General features: G+C 39.9%; 1 non-coding gene and 1 pseudogene across 1 annotated transcript; one reads left to right on the top strand and one right to left on the bottom strand.

Annotated features, from left to right (window-relative positions):
* Positions 1-5,831: 5,831 nt before the first annotated feature.
* Positions 5,832-5,938, bottom strand: LOC131280797 (U6 spliceosomal RNA). The gene has a single exon (XR_009188471.1). It is a non-coding gene; the product is annotated as a U6 spliceosomal RNA (small nuclear RNA).
* A 7,059-nt stretch (positions 5,939-12,997) lies between these two features.
* On the top strand, positions 12,998-13,758 carry LOC101412837 (activated RNA polymerase II transcriptional coactivator p15-like; annotated as a pseudogene).
* Positions 13,759-14,324: the final 566 nt, after the last annotated feature.

Raw genomic sequence — 14,324 nt, forward strand, 5'->3', positions numbered from 1 at the left:
TGTGAGAAATGGCAGGGCCAGAAAAAATCTAAGATGGGTAATTTTAACCAGTGTAGATTAGAGCCTTCCAGGAATTGTATAGCTGTTTTTCTAGAGATCAACTGCAGATTTGGTTGGGGGATGGCTTGATGTATGGGTATTTGTGTGTCTGTGTAGGGATGGTATCTGAGCAGACTTGCAGTCCCTCTGTTCCCAGCTTTTTAACATCCACATCGCCTGTAACTTTCCAAAACATAACTGCAAGAGGTAACAAACAGCTAGCCCATAGCTCCCTTAGCAATAGAAGAGTCAGTGGGGATTTAGCTCAGGGAAAATTTGTTCAGGGCAAAAGACCTATAAATTTTTCAGAAAGCAACTTGGCCCTCTGGAGTCAACCAGATGGAATATTCCAGAATCCTGAGTTCAATTCCTTCACTGAGTGACTTTTAGTTAATTCTTCCTGTGCTTCAAGATCCCTTGTGTGCAATGGGCAAAGACTATCTGCCTTCCTGAGATATCATAGAAACAAGTGAAATTAGGTTTCAAAACTACTCATCGGAGATACCTACTTGTTGGAGACTTAGATCATGTAAATTCTGATTCTCTCTGTCTCTGTCTCTTTCACTCTCTTGATTCTTATTTACCACTGGGATTCTCTGCCAATGCTAAAATTAGATTCCACAACTCTGGGGTTTCCTTTTTTCCCTCATGCTTTTGTTTTCTGGGCTGCTGGACTTATTTAGCCAGACTAAAGAAAAACTCACACTAGAAAACACTGTTTTCATCCTGCCTACCTTCAAAGATGCCCTGGATTTTGTTTTTTTGATTCGTTTAAGGAAATTGATTTAGGAAAGCCTAGGAATCTTTTTGGAATGAGAGAGGGCAGAATAAACAGAATTGGAAATGAAAGGAACCTAGGCTCTTGATCTCTCCAGTCCCTTCCTTCCCAGCCAGAAGGGCTTTCTGCCACTAAAACTGAGGTTCCCGCATCACAAAAGAGCCTGGACTTGCTCCTAAATGTGCTGACATCTCTTGAGGTTGGAAGATTCAGATACTGGGTACTTTTCCTGACTAGGGTCTGGGGGAAAGGAACAGGCAAAGAGGGAGTCGATCTCTTCCAACTGCGACCTAGAGAGAAAAGGAACAAATTCTTCACCAGGGAAGATTGTGTAAACAGCGCCTTTGGCTGGAGCCACAGAATTGGGGAAGCAAAGAAAAGAATCTTTGTTCTGCCCTTCCCGAGCCAGAGCACAATCGTAGAGCTAGGATTGTTTGTTTTGGCAAGGGACTCCCTGCCTGAAAGGACTAGGCGTACCAGAGACCTGTGAGGCCTCTGTTGAGTTTTCCTTATGGAACTGAAGAGAGGACAACCCCCAGATGAAATCTTTTACTTAAGGAAGTGAGCTGGGGAGCCTGGAGGTCTGAGACTTCTAACCCATTCTTCTCTAGCTTTGTTAGCCTCCTTCCCTTCCCACCTTTACTCCACTGCAGGATGTTAGTTTAGTTAGTCTCAATCTTCCTGCCTTTGAGAGTGCTTTAGATTCTTGTACATGTGTGTTCCATACCAAAAGAATCTACATTTTCACAGAGAGCAAGACAATGTAAGGACTACTCTTTAAGGAATCCATTGGAAAACGAGATTCTGAGGTCGTTTTACCCAGCCTCTTACCTTTAGGTTGCACATAACCTGATTATTACAGGCAATCTTAAAAAAGTCTCCAGAGTTTCCCACTTGTCTTGGGTAACATTAGTGTCTCACAAATAGGAAGTAGTATTTATGTAGTGCCTGCTTATGCCCAGTGTTTACAAATGTTATTTCATTTAATCCTTATAACCAAACCACAAGGTAGATACTCCCATTTTACAGATTAGGAAACAAGGAATTAGCAAGATTAAATAACTAAATAACCAAGGTCACATAGATGGTCAAGATTTGAATTTGGATCCATCTTATTCCAAGGCCTTTTATGCTCTTTCCACTATACTGTGCTGCCTCCTAAAAACATGTTATTCACCTGTCTCCTGGCTTCTAATATCTTCCTTCTTCAGACCCTATATTGCTACTACTAATTAACTTCCTAAAATGTAAATTTAATCCATCTCCAATGGCTTCCAGTGGACAGCTAGAAAAAGTCCAAACTCCTCGTGGAAGTAAACAAAGCCTTTCTTTCATGCCTACAATTTCAGGCTACTCTCCTCCCCACTCTCTCCTTCCATCCTGTGCACATAAACTCTAAACATAGCAATCTATTTGCAGTTTCCCGAACACGTTCCTTCAAACCTTGCTCTCCTCTATTACCCTCCCTAATCTGTTCCTCTTACAGTTTCCTTCATTTTAGCTATTTAAAAAAAAAAAAAAAAAAACAACCAAGACTCATCCTTGATTCCTCTCCTCCTCCTGTCACTCTCCACATCCATCTCCATTCTAAGAACTACTATTGTAATAGCCTTTTAACTGGTCTTCTTGCTTCCATTCTTGCCCACTTTCTGGCTAGAATGACTACTTCTTACTGTTATTCTTCTGAATAAAACTGTCAATGGCTTTCCGTTACACTTAGAATAAAATCTTAAGTCCTCACAATGCCCATAAGGCTTTATAGGCTCTGGCCCTTCATCTCTCCAACTTCACTTCAGATTACTCCCTCAACAATCAGTGTATTAGTTATCTGTAGCTGTGTAACAAGTTGGCCTGGCATCTTAAAACAACTAATATTTATCTTGCAGATTCTGTGAGTTAGGAATTCAGGAGTGGCTTAGCTGGCTGGCTCATGAGGATTTCTCATGAGGTAGCAGACAAGTTGTCAGCCAGGACTACAGCCCCAACTGACGGGCTCAAGGGTCTCACTCACATGGCTGTTGGCAAAATGTCTTAGTTCCTTACAACATGGGCCTCTCCATAGGGCTACTTGAGTGTACTCACAGTATGATGGCTGGCTTCCTCCAGAGTAAATGATCCAAGAGAGAACAAGGAGGAGTCTGCAATGCCTTTTATGACCTAGTCTCAGAAATCATACAACATCATTTCTGCCGTATTCAGTTTGTTAGAAATGTTGCTAAGTTCAGCACACACTCAAGGGGGTTGGAATTAAGCTCCTTTTTTTTTTTTTTTTAAAGCTGTTGTTGGTTTATTAAAAAATTATGCAGAAAGTAGAGCTCCCATATAGCCCCACTCATCATACACATAGTTTCTCCTATTATTAACATTTTCATTAATGTATGCTTTTTTAAATTAATTAATTTTTAATGTTACATTAAAAAAATATGAGGTCCCCATATACCCCCTACCCCCCTCACCCCACTCCTCCCATAACCACAACCTCCTCCATCATCATGGGACATTCATTGCACTTGGTGATACCTCTCTGAGCACTGCTGCACCACATGGTCAATGGTCCACATTACAGTTTACAGTCTCCCCCAGTCCACCCAGTGGGCCATGGGAGGACATACAATGTCCAGTAACTGTCCCTGCAGTACCACCCAGGACACCTCCAAGTCCTGAAAATGTCCCCACATCACATCTCTTCTTCCCATTCCCACCCTCAGCAACTACCATGGCCACTTTCTCCATCTCATTGCTACATTTACTTCCATTACTAGTCACCTTAGTGCCAGAATAAAGTATCAGTAAGTCCACTCTAATCTATACTCTATTCCTCCATTCTGTGGACCCTGGGATGGTTATGTCTACTCTACCTCTGTGCCGAGGGTGCTTCGATTCCACTTGGATGATGGATGCAATTCTCCTGTTTGCAGTTGTAGGCACTCTTGGCTCTGGTGTGGTGGTTGACCTTCTTTACCTCCCTGTTAGCTGGCTGGATTAAGTCCAATAAACCAGAGGGTAGGAGTTGCAAGTCTGTTGAGGCTCAGAGCCTGGCTATCACATGGAGAGTCCAGAGATTCAGGTCCCCTGAGTATACACTAAACCCCAGCGCCAACCACATGTCCAGTAAAAGTGACCAGAGAGGCTTGTGAACAAAGATCACACCTGAGTCCAACTCCATCACACTCAGGACAACAAACTCCAACAAAGTAGGGCCAGCTGACATGGCACTGAAGTCCATCTGCCATGACCATAGAACCTGTGGGTCTCTGTAGCCCTCAGAAGAACCAATACCTGGGGTTGTATCTACTTTAGCTGTCTCTGGGACTCTGCTGAGGTGTGTGTAAGGGTGAACCCTCTGATGACCTCTTTTTTGGAGACTCATAGCCATATAAACTCATTTGTCCTTTCCATTTCTCCCTTTTATTCAGGGTCAAAAAGCATTTTTAACTCCTGATATTACATGTAGGCTGAGATATTCTGCTGGTCTAAGTTGACCTTTTTATTCAAGGTTGTTCTCCAGCCACATCATCAGTTGGTACTTAATAGTAATCCCTTGGTGCCAGGGAGGCTCATCCCCGGGAGTCATGTCCCGCACTGGGGGGAAGGCAATGCATTTATATACTGAGTTTGGCTTCAAGACTGGCCACATATGAGCAACATGGAGGCTCTCAGGAGGTAACTCTTAGGCACCCTGCAGCTCTAGGCCTATTTCTTATTTCAGGCCCACAGGCCCACAAGCATAGTCATTAGCATCAAGGGCTCATTGTTGGACCATCCTTCCTTTTTGGTCTTAGCCATTGCACTTGGAGGATTGTTGCTGTTCCATTAGGGAATGTGACAGAGCTCCCCCAGGCAGGAATTCAGCACTCCCCCAGCCATCATTCCCAACTGTAACCACTATGAAAATATCCAGACATTTTTATGCAGCCTGCACATATGCCCTGGAGAACTCCCTCCCAACCATGCGCCCCCCCCCACCAATAACACCCCACACCAGTATTCCTCCCCCGCCACCATCAAATCCCTCTGTGGTCCAAAACTTCCCTGAAAATGAATCCCAATATATTGCCAGGTTCCATTAAAGTAAAATGGAATATAGTGATAGGTTTAGAGGTTAGATATAGAATACATACTAATTTAGAAAAATTAAAGTAAAAATAAATTGGGGTATCAAAAAATTAAAAAATGAAAAAGCTTTGTTTTTGATGTTTTGCCTTCCATCACTGCAATAAGTGTTGCCCTGTTTGCACATTGGCATGGCAACTTCTTCCATGTCTTCCTCTGGATCTACGTCCTTTCTTTTTTTTTTTTTTTCTAATTATTAAGCTCGTCTTCACAAAAGTTTTAGACCACAGTAATTCATATATACAATATATAGTACTCCCATATATTCAACATCAGACGCTTTGTCACTTCCCCAGCAATAATCTTTTTACATGTTCATACTATATTTACTGCAACTGATGTACAAATATTGGGACAATAGCTTTCAAACAAGGTTACACTTGGGTTTACATTGTGGTCTATATTTTAGACTATACAATTTTCTAAATTTTTAGTTATGTTTTACATTATGATTTACATTTTAGCCTATAGGCCCCTATACATTTTTGGTGTAATTTAACATGTCCTATATCCATCCTTGCATAATCTTGTGTAACACTTCCATTGTCCCACAGTTACACTGATTCCACCTATTCAATACCTCTTTCCCCCTCCTCTCAGGGCCCACAATGACAATCACTCTTCATTGCTTGAAGGGCCATGTTCAGAGATACCTGCAACAATGTTGAGGGCTTGACATGCTCGACTGCCCTAATGCATTGGGAGCCAGGATTTCTCCAAGAGATACAATTCCCTCTATTTAAAAACATCAGTCCTCCCCAGGATGTGAGTATACCTTCACTCTCATTGTATGGGTTTCCATCCAATGATATAACCTACTACGACAAAATGAGTACTCGCACACTCCCTAGAAGCCTGTCATGTGTCAGATTCTACCCTTTAAGCATCCTAAACAGGTAACAAAAGTATGGAACACTTCATGAATTTGTGTGTCATCCTTGCGCAGGGGCCATGCTAATCTTCTCTGTATCGTTTCAATTTTAGTATATGTGCTGCCCAAGCTTGCACAATGTATGCTTGTTACAATTTATGAACCACTATTATTATATTACCAGCTAAAATTCATAGTTTACATTAGGATTCACTAATTGTACAGTTCTATGAGTTTTAAAATTTTTATTGTGTCAACATATGTATAAAACATAAAATTTTCCATTTTAACCACTTTTCAAGTATATGATTCATTGGTATTAAATACACATGGTACAATGTGTGCTACCATTCATTACCAAAACGTTTCCATTACTTCAAACAAACTCTACCCACTGAACTTTTTTTTTAAGATTTTTTTTTTAAATTTCTCTCCCCTACCCCCCCCCCCATTATCTGCTTTCTCTGTCCATTTGCTGCGTGTTGTTCTGTGACCGTTTCTATCCTTATCAGCAGCGCCAGGAATCTGTGTTTCTTTTTGTTGTGTCATCTTGTTGTATCAGCTCTCGGTGTGTGTGGCGCCATTCTTGGGCAGGCTGCACTTTCTTTCGCACTGGGCTGCTCTCCTTATGGGGCACACTCCTTGCGCGTGGGGCTCCCCTACACGCGGGACACCCCTGCATGGCAGGCAGCACTGCTCATGGGCCAGCTCCACACGGATCAAGGAGGCCCTGGTTTTGAACTGTGGACCTCCCATCTGGTAGGCGGATGCCCTATCCATTGGGCCAAGTCTGCTTGCCCCCATTGAACATTAATACCCATTCCATGTCCCCCACCCCTGTAGTGGCCTGATAATCTCTAAATTTGCATATTCTAGTCATTTCATATAAGTGAAATTATATAAAACCTGTCCTTTTTGTCTGTCTGTTTTCTTCCAACGAGATGTCTTTAAGGTTCATCCATGTAGCATGTATCAGAATTTCATTCCTTTGTACTATGGCTGAATCATATTTTATTGTATGTATATGCCATGTTTTTTTTATCATTGACTCTTGAGTTGTTTCCACCTTTTTTCTATTTTGAGTAACGCTGCTATGTACATGGTATACAAATATCTGTTATGGTCCCAGCTTTCAGTTCTTTTGGGTATATATCTAGAAGTGGGATTGCTGGGGTCATATGGTAATTCTATGTTTAACTTTCTGAAGCCTTGCCAAACTTTTCCACAGCAGCTGCACCATTTTACATTCCCATCAACAATGTATACGAGCGTTCCTATTTCTCTACATCCATGCCAACACATGTTCTTTTTTTTTTTTTTCTTCTTCCAATAATAGCACTTCTAGTGGGTATAAAGTGATATCTCATTCTGGTTTTGATTTGTATCTCCCTAATTAGGAACCATCTTTTGAATTTTTCAAATTCAGGTTTATTGAGGAGTTACTTAAAAATATAGTAAAATTCATCATTTTTAGGTGAACAGTTTGTTGAGATTTGACATATGTATGTAATCATGTAGTCATCACATTTGAGATATAGGACAGTTTCTATCACCCCGTTTTTTTGTGTGCTGCTTTGTAGTTAGTCCCACCCATTCCCTAACCATTCATCTGATTCCTGTCCCTCTAGTTTTGCCTTTTCCAGAATGTCATTAAATGTCTTTTTTTGTCTGGCTTCTTTCATTTAGGGTAGTGGTTTTGAGATTCATCCATGTTATTGCATGTATCATTCATTTTTACTGCCGAGTAGTATTTCATTGTACAGATATACTATAATTTGTTTACATATTTACAGATTGCTAGACATTTAGGTGGTTTTCAGTTTGGACTATTGTAATAATGCTGCTTTTAGCATTCATATACAGGTCTTTGAATGGACATATGTTTTTATTTCTCTTGGGTAAATTTCCTAGGAGTGGGATTTTTGGGTTATATGGTATGCATATGTGTAACTTTATAAGAAACTGCCAAACTGTTTTCCAAAGTGGCTATATCATTTTGTATTCCCAACAGTGTATGAGTTTCAATTGTTCCTCATCCTTGTCAGAACTTTTTTTTTTTTAAAGATTTGCTTTTTTTATTTCTTTCTCCTCACCCCCTTGTTTGCATTTGCTGTGTCCGTTCATCTTGTTTCTTTAGGAGGCACCAAGAACTGAACGCGGATCCTTCAAGGTGGGAGGGAGGCGCCTAATCGCCTGAGCCACCTCCATCCCTGCACTGTTGTGTCTCTCATTATTCTTTTCTTCTTGTGTCTCATGTTGCATCATCTTGTTGTGTCAGCTTGCTGTGCATGACCATCATGTCAGCTTGCTGTCTTGCTCGTCCTCCTTAGGAGTCACCAGGAACCTCTGCTCCCTGTTTTGTTGTGTCTCCCATTATGTTTTTTTTCTTGTGCATCTTGTTGTGTCATCTTGTTGTGTCACCTTGGCACACCTGCTCATTGCCCCAGCTCACTGTCTTCTGTAGGAGACACTGGGAACCAAACCACAGACCTCCTGTGTGGTAGGCAGGAGCCCAATCGCTTGAGCCATATCTGCTTCTCAGTACTTGCTATTGTCTTATTTTTACATTTAGCCATTCTAGTGTATGTGTGGTGGTACTACATTACGGTTTTAATTTGCAGTTCCATAAGAACTATTCAGCATCTTTTCACATGTTTCTTTACCATCTGTATTTATTTGGTAAAGTAACTGTTCAAATCTTTAGCCCATTGTGGTAATTTGAAGCTGTATATATCCATAAAGATATGTTCCTAAATTTAATCCATTCCTGTGGGCATGGACCCATTGTAATGTAAGTAGGATCTTTTGACAAGGCTACTTCAGTTAAAGTGTGACCCACTTCATTCAGGATGGGTCTTAATCCTCTTACTGAAGTCCTTTATAAATGGAGTGAATACAGAGAGAGAGAAAGCCACAGATACCACACTAATGAAAGAAGTTGTTCATGTGGGGAAAATGGGGGAGTGGGGTATAGGAGAACCTCCTATATTTTTAATGCAACATTTTGTGTGATCTATGTATATTTTAAAAATAAATAAAAAATACATTATTATTTAAAAAGAAAAAGAAAAAAAGCCACAGAAGCAAGAAGCTGAAAGTAATGAAAACTGGAAGAGAAGAGAGAAGAGTAGATACAGGCACGGGCCTTGCCATGTGCCAGAAGAGCCAAGAATTGCCAGCCAGGAAAAAAGTATCGCCTTGATGATGTCTTGATTTGGACATTGGTCATGGCCTCAAAACTCTTAAGCTTGTAAGCTAGTATAATTCCCATTGTTTAAGTTGAAACCATTTCATGGTATCTGCTTTGCGCAGCCTAAGAAACTAAAACACTCTTTTTAAAAATAGGTTTTTCTTATTATTGAGTTGATGTGAGGGGTCCTCATATATTCTGAATAGCAGTCCTTTATAATATGTGTTTTGCAAATATTTTCTTTCAGCCTGTGGCTTGTCTTTTCATTTTTTGAACAATGCCTTTTGAAGAACAGAAGTTTTTATTTTTTTGAAATCCGAATTTATCAATTTTCTTTTTAGGTTTGTGCTCTTTATGTCCTAGCTAAGAAATCCCTGCTTAAGACAAGATCACAAAGTTTTCCAGCTTTCTTTTCTTCTAGAAGTTTTATAGTTTTAGGTTTGACATTTAGCTCTATCATCCAATTAAGTTAATTTACATCTGTGGTGCAAAATATGGCTTGAGATTCTCCTTTTTTGTATACTGGTTAATTGTTTCAGTACCGTTCTTTGAAAATACTATCTTTTCTTTTTTCTTTTGTTTTTTTTAAAGATTTATTTATTTATTTAATTTCCCCCCCTCCCCTGGTTGTCTGTTCTTGGTGTCTATTTGCTGCATCTTGTTTCTTTTTTTTTTTTTTAAAGATTTATTTTTTTATTTGTTTAATTCCCCTCCCCTCCCCCGGTTGTCTGTTTTCTGTGTCTTTTTGCTGCGTCTTGGTTCTTTGTCCGCTTCTGTCAGCGGCCCGGGAAGTGTGAGCGGTGCCATTCCTGGGCAGGCTGCACTTTCTTTTCACACTGGGCGGCTTTTCCTCACGGGCGCACTCCTTGTATGTGGGGCTCCCCCATGCGGGGGACACCCTTGCGTAGCAAGGCACTCCTTGCGCGCATCAGCACTGCTCATGGCCAGCTCTACACGGGTCAAGGAGGCCCGGGGTTTGAACCGCGGACCTCCCATGTGGTAGACAGACGCCCTAACCACTGGGCCAAAGTCTGTTTCCCTATCTTTTCCCCATCAAATTAACTTGGTGCCTTTGCCAAAATTCAGTGGATCATATATGGTTAGATTTATTTCTGGATTTTCTCTCCTTTTCCATTAATATATATGTCTATCCTTGCACCAATACCTCACTGTCTGATTACTCTAACTTTAAAGTAAATCTTCAAATTAAACTGTGGGGGGGTTCAACTTTGTTCTTTTTCACAATTGTTTTGGCTATTCTATGCCCAGGATTTCTTTTTTTTTTTTTTTTAATTAAAATTAATAGATCACAAAGAATGTTACATTAAGAAACATAAGAGGTTCCCATATAGCCCACTCCTCACCCCACCCTCCCACCCCCATCATTTTTATAAATTGTATTTTTTTGAAGATATAAAAAGGTCCAGGATTTCTTGATGCAGGTAATACAATGAAGTAAAATCCCTAATTTATAAATGAAGAATCTGCAACACAAAAAGGCTGAATAATTGTTGCACAATCCTGCAGATAGTAAATACGACAGGAATGATTGGGGCTCAGGATGTCTGGCTTCAGAGTCCTTGCTCATACTGCCTCCCCAAATTAGTGGATTCATTATAGGTCTTCCAGGTCCAGCATTCCCCATCTAAGATGATTCTTAAATCTTTTTAATTTTTTGTGTTTTTGTATGTGTGTGTGTGTTGGGGTGTAATTTTATTGTGGTAACATATATACAACATAAATTTTTCCATTTTAACAACTTTTTACATATACTTCAGTGGTAGAAATTATATTCACAATGTTGTGCACCAATATCACTATCCATTACCAAAACTTTTACATCACTCCAAACAGAAACTCTGTACCAATTAAGCGTTAATTATCCATTCTCCACCCCTACTCCCACCCCAGGTAACCTATATTCTGAATTCTGATTCTAAGAATTACATATTATTTCATATTAATGAGATCATACAATATTTGTCTTTTTGTATCTGGCTTATTTCACTGAATATGATGTCCTCAAGGTTCATCCAAATTGTAGAACACTTGAGAAATTTCATTCCATTTTATGGCCAAATAATATTCCATTGTATTTATATATGTGTGTATGTATATACACACACACACACACACATTTTCATTCATTTAAAGGACACTTGGGTTGCTTCCACTTTTTGGCAATTGTGAATAATGCTGCTTTGAACATCAGTGTGTAAATAGCTGTTTGAGTCCCTGCTTTCAATTTTTGGGGGTACATACCTAGGAGTTGGATTGCTAGGTCATGTCGTTATTCTATACCATCTGTCCATGTGCTTACTGGCCATTTGTATATCTTTGGAGAACTGTCTGTTCAAGCCTTTACCCACTTTTTAATTGGGTTGTTTGTCTTTTTGTTGTTGTTATTGTAGGAGTTCTTCATATATTCTGCCATTAAGCCATTATTGGATTTGTGGTTTCTAAATATTTTCTCCTATTCTATACGTTGTCTTTTAATTTTATTTATAAAGTCCATTGAGGGAAGCAGATGTGGCTCAAGTGACAGAGCTTCCACCTACCATATGGGAGGACCTGGGTTCAATCCCTGGGGCCTCCTGGTGAAAAAGAAGAGAAAGTGTGCCTGCACGGCAAGCCAGTGCCTGCATGAGTGCTCGTGTGCTGAGCCAGTGTCCTGCACAAGTGAGTCACACCGCAAGATGATGACACATCAAAAGAGAGACAAGGGGAGAGTCAAGGTGAAGCACAGTAAAAACCAGGAACTAAGGTGGCGCAATTGACAGGGAACCTCTCTCTCCTCATCAGAGGTCTCCAGGATCGAGTCCCAGTAAATCTTAGAGGAGAGAAAATAAGAAGACAACACAGACAGCAAAAAAAAGCAGGGTGGGAGGAGGGGAAGGGGGGTAATAAATAAATAAATCTTTTTTTTAAAGTCCATTATATGCAAAAGTTTTAATTCTTGATGAAGTCCAATTTATCTCTTTTTTTTCTTTTGTTGCTCATGCTTTTGATGTAAAATCTAAGAATCCATTAACTAATGCAAGGCTCTGAAGATGTTCCCCAGTGTTTTCTTTGAGGAATTTTATAGTTTTAGTTCTTATATTTAGAAGGTCTTTGGTCCATTTTGAGTTCATTTTTATATATGTTATGAGGCCTTAGGAGTCCACTTTTATTCATTTACATATAGATAATTTTTGCCAGCACCATTTGTTGAAAAGACTATCCTTTCCCCATTGACTGAACTTAGCACATCTGTAAAAAAATCAATTGTCCAGAATAGAGCTCTGCCCCAATCAGGAAGCAAAGTGACATGTTTCAGGTCTCTCTTCCCCCATAGAGGCTTTGAACAAACAGCAAGTACTGGCAGAAACACCTTCCTAAAAGCTTCAGGAAACAGTTAAAGGATTGCAGTAACAGGGCAAGAACCAAGAGAAATGCCACTTAAAAGCAGTAGGCTCCTAGGGAAGTGGACATGACTCAACTGATAGAGCATCTGCCTACCATAATGGGAGGGTCCAGGGTTCAATATCCAGGGCCTCCTGACCTGTGTGGTGAGCTGGCCCATGTGCAGAGCTGCAACGCACAAAGAGTGCCCCGCCATGCAGGGGTGCCCCCGCGTGGGGGTGCACCACGTGCAGGAGAGCTGCCCTGCGTGAAAAAAACGCAGCCCACCTAGGAGTGGTGCCGCAGGGAGAGCTGATGATGCAACAAAAAAGACACAGTTTATTGGTGCCACTGAGGGTGCCAGCAGGCACAGAAGAACACACAACGAGTAGACACAGAGCAGACAACAGGGGTGGGGTGGGGAGGAGAGAGAAATAAATAAGTCTTAAAAAAAAAAAAAACAAGCAAAAAACATTAGGATCCTAATAAATGAATAAATAGAAACATATAGAAAAGCACTGAAAATAATGTAACAGACATTTAGACATCTGCTACCAAGATGAAACCAATGTTAACATTTTTGCCATATTTGCTTTACATCAAGTTTGCTGTTTTCTTTGTTTAAGAAATAAAATGTTTAAAGATATGTCTGCCTTCCCCACTTATATGCAACATTTTATTCAAGATTCTAGTTAGTGGTCAGTAGTAAGCAAGCAAGCAAGTAGGAGGCTGTTTGGCTGCAGAAGCCGAGCAATGCCTAAATCAAAGGAACTTGTTTCTTCAAGCTCACCTGGCAGTGGATTCTGATAGTGAAGTTAACAAAAAGTTAAACAGGAAAAAGCAAGTTACTCTGGAAAAACCTATAAAGAAGCAAAAGACTGGTGAAACTTCAAGAGCCCTGTCACTTTCTATGCAGAGCAGCAGAGGTAGAGATAAGATGTTTCAGATAGGAAAAATGAGGTATATCAGTGTTTGGGACTTTAAAGAGAAAGTCCTAATTTATATTAGAGAATATTGGATGTATTCTGAATGTGAAATGAAACCAGAAACAAAAGGTATTTCTTTAAACTCTGAGTAAGGGAGAGCAGATGGAGCTCAGTGGTTGAACTCCTGCTTCACATATACCAGGTCCTGGGTTCAATCTCCAGTACCTCCTAAAATAAAAAAATAAACCCTTAGCAATGGAGCTAGCTGAAGGAACAGATTTCTGACAATGACAGTGCAGTAAGAAAACTGTAAAATCAGAGCCATATAAAACCTTCACTGTTCTAGTTGTTTTAATTCAGGGGTTCTTAACCTTTTTTGTTCCATGGACCTCTTTGCCAGTCAGATGAAATGAATACTACTGTAATCTATTTATTGCATACATAATCTAACAAATCTAGATTTGTTAGAGGTCAGAGAAAATAAAGACAATAAGTTGATTTTTTTCAATTCAAGCTCATGGACCCCCTGAAATCTTTCCACAACCCCTGGTTAAGAACCCTTGTTTTAATCTGTCTTTATACATTGGCTTCTGTTTTGTAAATGTTGTTTTTCAAGCTATTGTATATTTAGAGTGCATAACAATTTGTAAAGTGAATACTTTTTCAATGTATGTTATTAAAAATGTTCTGAGTGAAGCTAATTTCAACTTTATTAAGGAGATGGCTTTGTGCCCACCACCTAGTATAAAATAAAATCAAGTAATACATTCTTAACAGTTGTGGCCTTTTTTTGATCAGAAGAGTTGATACTGTTTAAGGCAAAAAAATAACAGCTTATAGACCTTTTAGTTTCAACTTATCTTTTATATTAAGATGGATTTGCATAGCATAGAATTTATAAGTCCTTGATTTGTGAAATCCAAAGTTGATCTGTTCTTTTTTTTTTTTAAGGATTTATTTATTTATTTAACCCACCGCCCCCCCCCCCCCCCCCCCCCCCCCCCCGTCTGTTCTCTGTGTCTTATT

The sequence above is a fragment of the Dasypus novemcinctus genome, chromosome 12 (genome assembly GCF_030445035.2).
Source record: "Dasypus novemcinctus isolate mDasNov1 chromosome 12, mDasNov1.1.hap2, whole genome shotgun sequence".
Taxonomy (NCBI): domain Eukaryota; kingdom Metazoa; phylum Chordata; class Mammalia; order Cingulata; family Dasypodidae; genus Dasypus; species Dasypus novemcinctus.